Below are 12,691 nucleotides of genomic sequence, written 5' to 3' on the forward strand. Positions count from 1 at the left end.
TATATCACATAGAAATTAAAGGACAAAAATAAGTTATTTGCTATAGGCTTAGTGCATCTCTTAAACTGAAAGTTAAATGGAAGCTAAAAAAAAGATACAGAAAAGTTTGTTTAGATATACAATAATATAGTTTGATCATACATGATTATGCTACTCTCAGTTTCGTCGCCACCTGGTGGCACAGCGGCATGTCCGTGGACTCACACTGCTAAAAATCGGGTTTCGATACCCGTGGTGGGTAGGGTACAGATAGTCCAATGAGTATCTTTGTGCTGAATTCCAACCCACCTCAGTTTCGTAAATGAAATACTAAACATAGTATGTTTAATTTTATTGAATTGAGCAAAATTGATAGATAATTATTTTCTGCTTATTAGACATTATTTTGTGATAACTAATTGACGTTAAGCAGAAAACAAAAACGAGGTAAGTGAAAAAATGGACAACTGGCAAAGAAAAATTTGAGGGTAGGTTCAAGAAATACCCTATTATGGATATTAAGGGCAAAGGTAACAATATTAGTATCGTTTCAATTCATTTTAATTTTGCATAACGTGTGTTAGTTTTTGTTTTTGCAGTTGATGAATTATAACCAGTGTAAAGTTTAGTAATATAGTGAGTTTCTGGAACTTATACATTACGTGCATTTATGATCTGAAGAGCAACTAGTATTCGCTCAATTTTTTTAGTATAAATTTCTGTTAAATTATATTTCTAATACAGAAAAATTTTTGATACATATATTTAAGTTTAGTATATTTGGAATGGAAAAATTACCACTTATAAGAATTTTATACCACATGCTAATGTTGACGAAATAATTTTATCTTTTGCTTATTTTGTTCATGGCTTGTAAAAAGGAAACTTGTGATAACTCAACTAGAAAAATGCTGATATTGTTCTTTGTCTCTGTTCAGTTTCTCCACTTATTGTAATAGAAAATGAGTAAAATTTAACTTCGTGATGTACACGTTGACTGATACAGCACTGCTATAATTGAGGCATTTTCTTACTAGTTCTTGTGATATTTTGATTGAGTTTGTGTTGTCTGTGATATTTTGTTCAGTAACATTCAGATATGTTAATTATTAAATATGCTGAAACTGGTTAGCTTAGGCAAAAGTCGGTATAGTAACGCGCTTCTTGTAAAAGTGTGGTTAAGTTGTATTTTCTTAATTAACACCTTATTACAGTTTCATACTTTATAGAATTTTCTGTATTTCGTAGTTTATCTTCTCTTAATTTGAGCCCGGCATGGCCAGGTGGTTAAGGCACTCGACTCGTAATCCGAGGGTCGCGCGTTCGAATCCCCGTCACACCCAATATGCTCGCCATTTCAGCCATGGGGCGTTATGATGTGACGATCAATTTCACTATCGGTGGTGAGTGATGATGACTATCCGCCTTCCCTCTAGTCTTACACTGCCAAATTAGGGACGGCTAGCGCAGATAGCCCTCGTGTAGCTTTGCGCGTAATTCAAAATAAACCAAATTCTCTAAATTTCCAAAGGAAGGCATCTACCTTGTCAATAGCATTCATTGCTAATTTTTGCACTACTCTTATTGGTAGTGCGATTTGGCTGTTAAATAATTTTCATGGACGTCGTTATAATTTTTTTTTTTTTTTTTTTTCAGGAGAGGTTGCTTCCGAAATCTCTAATATACACTGCTGGCCAAAATCTTAAGGCCAATGAACATAAATAAAAAATATGCATTTGGCGTTGTTAGAGTCAACCACTTATTTGAGTAGAGCTTCGAAAGATGAAAATAAGAAAAGGGAAAATAGAAATAAAAACTTTTTTAGCATTTAATTAGCCTAAATACTAGCTGGTCAAAAGTTTAAGATCATACTGAAACAAGGCGTTAATCGGTAAACACATAACGAAATTTAGTCATTTGTGTTCAAGCATTAGCATGGTTAACATCTCCCACTGACATCTGTGTTATATTGGGTAAAAATATAGCAAAGGCTAAAACGTTGACAGAGTTTGAACGTGGCAGAATTGTCGAGCTGCAAAAGCAAGGTCTCTCTCAACGTGCCATCACTGGTGAGATTGGGCGTAGTAAAATTGGAACGAGAATTTCAAGTGGTCGGCCCAAGAAAATTTCGCCGGCGTTGAGCAGGACGATTCGATGGGTTGTTCGACAAGACACCATTCGATCGTCGAACCAGATCGTCGCAAAATGTAGCTCAAGAACAATAAAACGGCATCTACGAGAGAAAGGCTTTAAAAATCGTAAACGTCTTCAAAGGCCACGCCTCTTTCCACACCACGAAACAGTTCGGTTAAACATTGTTGAGAAGCACCAAATATGGGACGTAGAAAAGTGGAAGAAGATTTGTTCTCTGATGAGAAAAAAAAATAACTTGTATGGTTCAGATGGCTTCTAACGTTACTGTCACGATAAGGATATCCCTCCGGAGACATTTTCTACACGACACAATAGAGGAGGTTCCATCATGATCTGGGGTGATTTCTCCTTCCATGGAACAACGGAGCTTCAGGTTATACAAGGGCATCAAAAAGCAGCTGGCATGTTGGAGAGAGCATCCGTATTGACTGAAGGCCCTCGTTTGTGTGGAAATGACTGGATCTTTCAGCAGGACAATGCTGCAATCCACAATGCCCGCAGGACAAAGGACTTTTTCATGGCGAATAACGTGATTTTTTTGGACCATCCAGCGTGTTCGCCCGAACTGAACCCCATTGAAAATGTTTGGGGGTGGATGGCAAGGGAAGTCTATTGAAATGGATGTCAATTCCAAACAGTGCATGATCTTCGTGAAGCCATCTTCACTACATGGAATAACATTCCAGCCAGTCTTCTGCAAATACTTGTGTCGACCACGCCAAAGCGAATATTTGAAGTTATTCGCAATGATGGCCGTGCAATTCATCACTGAGACCTCTTGTTGAGCATTTCCTACCCTGTTTAGGACTTCTTTTTGGTATGGTCTTAAACTTTTGACCAGCTAGTATTTAGGCTAATTTCGCAGTGTTCACATTTTCCCTATTAAATGCTAAAAAGTTTGTATTTTTATTTTCCCTTTTCTTATTTTCATCTTTCGAAGCTCTACTCAAATAAGTGGTTGAGTCTAACAACGCAAAATGCATATTTTTTTATGTTCATTGGCCTTAAGATTTTGGCCGGCAGTGTATGTGGACCAATTAAGTTGTGAGTCTAATATATGATTCATACTAGAGTTGATGTTAAATTAAAGAAACAAAACACATTGCTCTTTCTGGCCCAAAGTGAAGAGTGGATTCGTAATTCCTTCTTAAATTTTGCAAATTATCACGACCGTACATGAAGAATTTACCCTCTTTAGCAGGGATTTAGAGGCACAACCGTCACTTGTTCACTGTAATGATGGGCTCGTTTTCGAGGGTTTGTAACTTATTTCAAGTTACTCTCTTTTTTTATTCTTTTTACTATACAAACAAAAGTCGGAAGGCATGTAAAAATGTCTGGCAACAGTGATGGACCCAGTAAAATTCTAGGTTTTTTAAAGCAAATGATAGCACTAATTTCAGTTCATAAGTCGTGTATTACATCAATAGTGAACACATTCAAGTTTCTCTTCGGTAATACAAATATTACGCGATGTTTGTTTAAAGATTTAGGAATTAATTGAAAGTGCATTTACTAAACAATAGCGAGTAAGTAGCCTACATTGTCAAGCAACAATTAATATGCTCTTCTCTTCAGATCGTAGATAAAAAGAATTCAACTTATTTATTTACTGGCCTTATTATTGAGTGGTGTAAATTGTTTTCGTTGATATTACTATTAGTGTTGTATTGTTTTGTGTATACTTTATAGTTTGCTTATGCTTATTATAATAGCCTAATAACAGCGCTTTACCTAAGGAAATTTTTTTCAGCTGCACAGTTATACTTTCACTTCATTGTTTTAATACATTACGCCTTATTTCACCTCATACATGGAGGCTTAGTAACAAACGATTCAAAAATGGAAAACATTCTAGTAAATGCATTTATTTTATCAAGCCCTGAATGACATTTTATTATATTAAATATGTTTTTATGAATGCTTATCCACTTGAACTTACTTGTATGGGTGAAATTTCAACTGCACAGATATCTTTATAGGTGCACAAATTATGGTTAACTGCTTACTAGGAAAACCCTTGCCAACTAACGTTGTTGTAGTCTGGAATTGCGAAATGACAAAGCATATTTTGAGTGACAATGCTAAACGCTAAAAATGGCATGAAAACAAACACTAACTGAAAACTTCTTAAGATTACTTGTTTTTGTATTTTTTTCACAAGTAAAGAAGTAAGTCGCCCTGTTTCAAACACGTTTTATGAATATGAATCAGAAGATCAAGTAGAATTCGAATATAGTAACAAATCTCAAACTAACAGTTGATGACCTAAGCCTTATTGTTAGATACGTAACAATAATCTCTAAGGAAGACGGTACAAGAGTAGTAGTTGAAAAACACAAAAAAACTGAAGTATTTTTGGTTTCTGTGAAGTATCCAGCAATGATGTGAAATAGAGGCGTAAATTCTACAGTGCTTAGAAGGAAAAGTTTTTTTCACAGGTTAGAGTTACGAAGCCGAAAGGTACAATGGAGCTGCTAATATGGCTGTCGCTTTCAGAGGAGTTCACGCATGGACGCTAGTAAAGTTTTCTATTTCTAAATAAGTTCGATTTGCCTATTTCGGTTTAAATGTAGCATTAAATGATTTGATTAAACCAGTTACAGAAGTAATACACAGGTTTTTTTTAACAATGCCCAAAAAGATGGAAAAAATAATCAGAAATCTGTGAGTCTAAAGTAACACTTTGATGGCATTGCGTTATGGGTATCATGGATGCTAGTAAAATTTCCTGTTTCTAAATAAGTTCACTTTGCCTATGACGGTTTAAATGTAGCATTAAATGATTTGATTAAACCAGTTACAGAAGTAACATACAGTTTTTTTTTTAACAAGGCCCAAAAAAGACTGACAAATAATCAAAAATCGGTGAGTCTAAAGTAACACTTGAATAAACACTGCCCAACAGGATGGTCATCACGACTTAATTGTTAAGTCTTTGATGGCATTGGGTTATAGGTATTGTGAAATGTCTGATAAATATTATGTAACAGAATAATGATCCTGGGAAACGCAATGAAGTTAGTAGCTAGCTGAAATATATACAGTCTTGCTAAACAGTTTCTTATTGTGCTTTAAGTTAACATCCTACTTTCCACTGACACTACCTCGAAACATCTTCAAGCAAAGTCTCAAGAGGTGAGTAAAGCACGTGAATTACCTAAAAATGTTCACAATGATATTGCAAATTTCATAAATGAATTAAGTGAAATGAAAATTTTGAGGGATCACCATGGCTAAGGTTTGGGAAACTGAAACTAAAGTTTTGGAAAAATAAAAAAAATATCCAAATAGAGCATAATTTTGATGACTTTGTGTGGACCAGTGTTTTATTTTAAAGTCAGTGTATTTTACCCAACTATTGATATATTTTTTCTCAACTTTAAGAATCGTTTTCAAGGACTGAGTAGATAATGAAACCACTTGCTCCATGCTACTGTCAGTATTAATGGTACTTGATAACTTTACAGCGATAAGAAGGAAATGGCTGAAGGATACAGAATTGACTTTTGGCTTTCTTTGTTTTGAACAGATATCTTTTTACTTTTGTCTGAAGACGAAAATTTCTAAACTAATTACAAAAAAGAATGACTTTAAAACATGAGCGTACAAAAATTTTTTAACCGGGATCCGTGGGAGACTTGCTATTGGCCCTGCGTGTTAGACTTTACCGCGTTTTTCATTACTATTATAGTTTCTGTCTTTCAATCAAATGTACAGAAACAATGTTAATACGGTCACAACAATGCCAAGGAAAGTTGAAGCCACCGAAGTAATAGTGCTAATATCTTTTACTCTATTGCCGGGAAGACTTAGCTTACAAAACCCGAAATGACGGTAATATATATAGGGATCACATGAAAAATGATTCTTCAATAAAACAAGTTTCTGTTCTGTTACACTAGTAATAACGGAGATGATTTTATTAAAATAATTTGTTTGTTTTTGTGATAAAAAACGAAATAGCTTCATCGTGCAGATATCTGTAAAACGGTATTTTTTTCATGTACATTGATTACCTTTCGTCTAAAAGTTATCCAAACATTCTTGGCCTATATTACCATTTCATTGACAAAATAATAAGCTATGTTTATCAATAAATATAAGGCAATAATATAAACATTGTTATAACAAATCAGTCAAAAACATCTTCAACTTCAGATAGTTGGTGGAACAATTATACTTCAGAAACACTACTCCTCTCTCCACAGAACTTATAACTGTGATCTCACTTCACTGCTAAAAAGGTTTTGTACATTCACCTAGCCTTAAACTAAAATCCTACCTATAAATATATTAACGGGAACTATGCCACTTTATGATGCAACGAACTTTTGACTATAGTCCTCAAACAGTAGGAGGCCGACACATCCTCCATGTGCAGTAGACTCCATAATCACCTCATATAACAATATAGTCATTACTTCATCGTCAGCTGCTAGTGATTGATTTAAACGTGTTTTATAATGAAAAATTTTGCCTATTCTTTTAAACTTTTAGATATCATTCAAAAATGTAGACTATATTTTTCGATTTTGTGAAAGCACATTACAAACTTTCAAATAGTTCAGTTAAAATTAGATTCCAATTATTATTATTTTTTCATTAATTTTATTTTCTCTTGTAATTAAAGATACAGGACAGGTGTTTCAGAGTTTTTAGTACGGTTTCTTTGGCAGGAATATTTTGTATTGTTATTCATTTACTCTTTAGGTTTCAATAATTATTCAAAATGTTTGTTATTATGCCACTGATATAGCTTCTATACCATGGACACGATCAACATATAAAGAAAACTAACCAAAAACTGTCGGTGACTTTGGGGATTGTCTCTACTATGAATTCACATATATGTATTTATAATACTTCCTGAGATCGTGAAACTATAACTGGAGTGTTATTCTACAGTTTCAATGGTAAGTGGAATTAATCTGATGGTCAGTGATGTTACTGCCATTATATACCAAATGGATAGTTATATTCGTTTTATTCTAGGAGGCCCAGCATGGCCAGGTGGTTAAGGCACTGGACTCGTAATCTGAGGGTCGTGGGTTCAACTCCCCGTCACACCAAACATGCTCACTCTTTCAGCCGTGGGGGCGTTATAATGTGACAGTAAATCTCACTATTCGTTGGTAAAAGAGTACACCAAGAGTTGGCGGTTGTGGTGAGACTAGCTGCCTCCCCTCTAGTCTTACACTGCTAAATTAAGGAGGGCTAGCGCAGGTAGCCCTCGTGTAGCTTTGCGCGAAATTAAAACAAACAAACCATTATTTTAGTATCAGATCCAGGATGTCGGATAAACAAGCTTAATTTTGTTATATAAACCAAAATGTTCAAAGTAAAAGAACTTGTTCAATTTATTACTACAGTACACCGTGTTCTGTTTTGCTGATTGAAGATGGATAAGAATTGGCTTTGTTTAGTTGCTGGGTCTATGAATCTGAGAGTCCATAGCTCTTTGCACTTTGAGTGTGTGAGCAACAAGAATGATTGCTAAATCTTATTATTCGGTGAGACGAGAGAAGCCAAACTGTTGGTGGTGAGCACTACTGACTAAGTTGCCTTCCCTCTAGTCTATCGTTTAAAAATTAAAACGATATTTGCAGGTAGTCTTATATAGCTAGGTAGTTAGGGCACTCGACTCGTAATCTGAGGGTCGCAGGTTCGAATCCCAGTTACACCAAACGTGCTCACCCTTTCAGCCGTGGGAGTGTTAAAATGTGACAGTCAATCACACTATTCTTTGGTAAAAGAGTAGCCCGAGAGTTGGAGGTGGGTGGTGATGACTAGCTGCCTTCCCTTTAGTCTTACACTACTAAATTAAGGACGGCTATCGCAGATAGCCCTAGTGTAGCTTTGCGTGAAATCTAAAAAGAAACAAACACAATCTTGTGTAGCTTTGTGCGAAATTCTAAAACGAACTGATGGAAATCACTGAGGAAATAAAATTTAAAATACGATTATACATATTTGTGATGTTAGAAGGACACGCCGGTTCGTAAAAGTCAATAAAGGATAAAAATAATTTGAACGATTTTGAATGATAAACCTTTTTTCATCAGAGGCAAACTGTACAGTTACTTTATCAATGCGATTATACTTACGTGTCATTGTGTCTATACGTTTCTTTTCATTTATGTCTTTTTGTCTGTATTTTTCTGTTTAGTTACGTGTCCTCGAATATATACTTATTTACATTTGCATTTACACATTTTAATTTTCTTTTGATTCAAGAATTGGTTCCATATATTGGAATTAAAGAGTTTTTTTTATCTTCAGTGGGTTTTCTTATTTGTAGTTATGTTCAAACATGCATTCATGGTTACTAGTTTGTATACTTATGTTATAACCATACTGTTTGTCTGTATGTTTACGTGTATCTGTATTTATGCGTACTAATACATACTTTTGTAATTACCCTTTTTTTTTTTCCTATTTTGCGTGTCCTCTATGTGTTAACTCTCACACTTCTACAGGGTGGGCCAAAACTATCTTTCCTATTTTAACATGTAATAACTTACTAACAAAAAATACAATCATGCAGTTTATAACATATTCTATTTAAACTCAAACAGGTTTTATAGACATGTTAGTAGAGATCTACTTATGTACCGTTAGTGATTATCAGCACGTCTTACCGATATTCGAGTTCACTCTTCTTTTACTTTAACTTACTCGTAATAGCACACGTTATCCTGGTCTTTAGCTTTGTGATGTTTTTATAGATGTGCGATACACGATATCCTTAGTATACCCTCATACTTCTTTCCTGTACAAGGATTTGTGATTAGACTGTACCACAGACACTGTCCTTTTCTCTGGAAGCCAAACGACACATTGAGCATGTTTTTTGCACATTGCCATTTTCCGGATTAATACTACTCATGGACTGAGAGAAAAAATCATACACAAAATATATAATCAAAACTGTTTGAGTTGTGCTACAGGATGGTGAAAACTGCATAATCACATTTCCTTAGTTATTTAATTATTAAATTTAAAAATAGGAAATATAATCTTAGGCCACCATAAATTTCTAATGTTATTGCTTATAGCTACCTACGTGTTTTTTTGCTTTTTTTTTATGGACCTACTTGTTTACCTCCTATACATCTTTAGTTATAAAGCTATAGTACCAGCAAGGTAGTCTTAGCTATGAAAATACTTTAAACTGCGTGACAGGGGATTTTTCAGGGTATTGGGACGAAGGACGAAAGTAGGATCATAAAATTTACGTAACAGTTTTATAATCGACATAAAACATTTGCGAAGAACAATTACTTTGCTACTGTGTAGCAATGGCGTACATCTAGAAAACTATATCGCCACAAAGTAATAGTAGAGAACTATATATTTATTATCACATTTGATACTGTGTAACAGCTTATATGATAATAAAAGGGGGCGTTTACATCTTAATATTTTGGTAAAATATGTTTTGCTGTTTATGAATTATATGATATATGTATGAAACAACCAATATTTTCATGGAATATACCTAGTATTATAATAATGAACCATAGTTACCATAAGACAATAGTGTTAAACTTGTATTTTTAAATATTACCATCTTTATTTAGTCCCTTAGAGTTTTTCGGAGAAAGAATTGCTATACATTATATCCACCATGTCTATACAATATATGCTTTTGCCCAATTCTCTCCTCTTCCTCCTATGTGTAAGCGTGTGGTAGTCCTCTGGAGTGCATTGTATAACGTACTTCACACGTAATATTCAATATAAAGGGCTTACGAGTCAGGTGTAACTTCATCTAGTCCTCTCTTTTTACTCGCCATTCACAGATTTAATAAACCATCTACGTGTGTGTTCTTCTTATAGCAAAGCCACATCGGGTTATCTGCTGTGCCCACCGAGGGGAATCGAACCCCTGATTTTAGCATTGTAAATCCGTAGACATACCGCTGTACTATCGGGGGACATAACCCATTTACCTTGGCCACCTTTCAGAAAGTGTTTGTTTCCTTAGTTGGATGCTACTATTGGTTCTTTAGATGATTTAGTATTTCAGCTGTGAGACTCACTTCCTGCAAGAATTATGGTGTCAACCACACTCTGGTGAATACCAAATAAATATTAATTTTTGAAACCATTAAGTGATTTATGTTTGATGCCATGGCTTGCTATAGGATAGAAGCATCACTGTTTTTGCTATCAACAAGTAGAATATCATAACAATGATTGAGCGTATATTAATTTGTACCAGGTAGAATTCCGTAGTCTGGAGGTATATTAATCTATTCTCACGACCACCAATGGATTGTGTCTGCAGTCACTAAAGCTTTTATGTTAATAACTGTAGCTGCTCACCCTCTTGATGCACCTAGATGTATTATCAACAATAAGGACAGTTGTATTGTAACTGCAAATAACGTAATCCAAATAAGTTCTTTATATGTAAAGCAGTACACCACCGTCCATATGGGTACATTTAGAATTGAATATCTTCTCCCGTTCTTTGTCATTTTCACGGACGGTGGTGTACTGCTTTACACATAAAGAACTTATTTGGATTACGTTCTTTGTCATTTTCACACTCGTCTTTACACCTTCGAAATTTTAAGAGATCAAGTCCTGTATGCATATAGCAAAAAGTTAATACTTACCACAAAACAACATATCCATATACACAACGTTTTCTCTAAGTATCAACTCCGTGCTGCTCGTAAGACCGCTATAAATGTATAATCTCTTTTTTTTCCCTGTACTTCCTGTGTTAAAGCACAACGGCAGCACTTGTAGAATAAACTTGTTGCTATTGTTTATAACAAGTAACATGTTGGAGTTTACCTACAGCTGCTGAATTCACATTTTCTCATCATTTTATTGTTTTCTGTTGCGTGGTTTAGATTAGGTTTTTAACAAAATAAATACGTCGTCGACATTATAAAGGTTTAAAACTACGGAACAAAAATAAGAAAGCACCAAAGAAAAATCGCGACTTGTGTGTTAAAATCAATGGAATAGCAAGAAAATAAATACAGGTAAAAAATACTGGCCGATAAAGAAGTTCTTCTGTAATAACAGCATTGAATTATATATATATTTGTGTGTGTTTGAAAATTAAGTGTCAAAATCCAAGTATTGTTTGTTTTTAATTTCACGCAAAGCTACAGAGGGCTGTCTGCGCTAGCCGTTGTTAATTTAGCAGTGTAAGACTAGAGGGAAGGCAGTTAGTCATCACCACCCACCGCCAACTCTTGGGCTACTCTTTTACCAACGAATAGTGGAATTGACCGAACATTATAACGCCCCCACGGCTGAAAGGACGAGCATGTTTAGTGCGACGGGGATTCGAACCCCCGACCCTCAGATTACCAGTCCGGTGCCTTAACCATCTGGCCATGCCGGTTCAGTAGAGCGTTTACTTCCGTTAAGCAGCGTTGATCATATCGGCCCTCAAAATATCCGTATGTCCGAAGTTATCAACAGACACGAGCAATTTTTGGCAGGACAATGAGTGATAATATTCTACATATTTCCACTAAGTTTCATCAAAATGCAATCATTTTTTACTCTACTATAGAGCAAAAATAGTATGAAAACTCGGTTCCTATGTTAGCAGATAGAAATGCTTTGGATTTTTGTGACCTTGTTGTGAACTAGGACTTTTATCTTGACATTCCAAAAACTAATAACTTTTAAGTTTGGTTATAGTCCAAATGTGTACCAACTTTGGACCAAATCTATTGAGCTATTTTCGAGAAATCTTGCTGACAAACAAAAAACACACACAGACACAGGGGAGAAAACATAACCTTTGTCACCGAAGACGGAATTAAAAATCTAATTACCTATTTCAAAAATATCGAATATATTTTGTTTTTGTATTCTAAATATTAATCAAATATTTTACATGTTTAATTGTTAAGTAACAAATGGAAGAAAACCATATTCACATAACCTTCTAATGTTTACACTTTTCGGAACACTCGTGAAGAAAGAACAAAACAAATACCGTGTAATGCATTCGTTTTACCCATAAACGTTTTCATAGTTGTTACACGCTATCAGATACATAAAACACTACTTTGCAAAGTAAATCACATACTTTATGATTAGAGTTTAAAGGTATGTCAAATACGTATCCTATACATATGTTTATGCTCGTTTATCTTAATATTCAATTATTACATAATAAGATAAGGTGGTAGACATAATAAACCCTAAGTAGTGGATGGAACTACCCCTAAAAATACAAAATACAAACAAAGCCATAGTAAATTTCAACAAGCCTTTTTTTGTCAGATGCACGTATTTTACATTTTCTAATGTTTTTGTTTTTTTTTATATTCTGGTAGATTAAAAAAAATTCTATTATACTTACTGCGGAAGGTTATCGGGGCTGTGGCATTTTCTGGAATAGCCTGACAGTTCCATAACAATGTACTCACACTTGACGTTCAGTAATGTTCGTCATCCATGAGAAAAAGGACTTTATTGAAATTTTAATCTAAAAATGAGCTAAAATTACGGCATTACATCATAGAGTAATTTTTTTTTTTTAGACGCGCGCGCGTGTGTGTGTTTCCTTATA

General features: G+C 34.6%; 1 protein-coding gene across 1 annotated transcript in view; it reads left to right on the forward strand.

The window, feature by feature from the left end:
- Nucleotides 1-12,691, forward strand: part of LOC143230298 (voltage-gated inwardly rectifying potassium channel KCNH6-like) — a 188,449-nt gene that overhangs the window by 1,347 nt on the left and 174,411 nt on the right. The window lies entirely within an intron of this gene.

This window comes from Tachypleus tridentatus, chromosome 10 (genome assembly GCF_004210375.1).
Source record: "Tachypleus tridentatus isolate NWPU-2018 chromosome 10, ASM421037v1, whole genome shotgun sequence".
Lineage (NCBI taxonomy): Eukaryota > Metazoa > Arthropoda > Merostomata > Xiphosura > Limulidae > Tachypleus > Tachypleus tridentatus.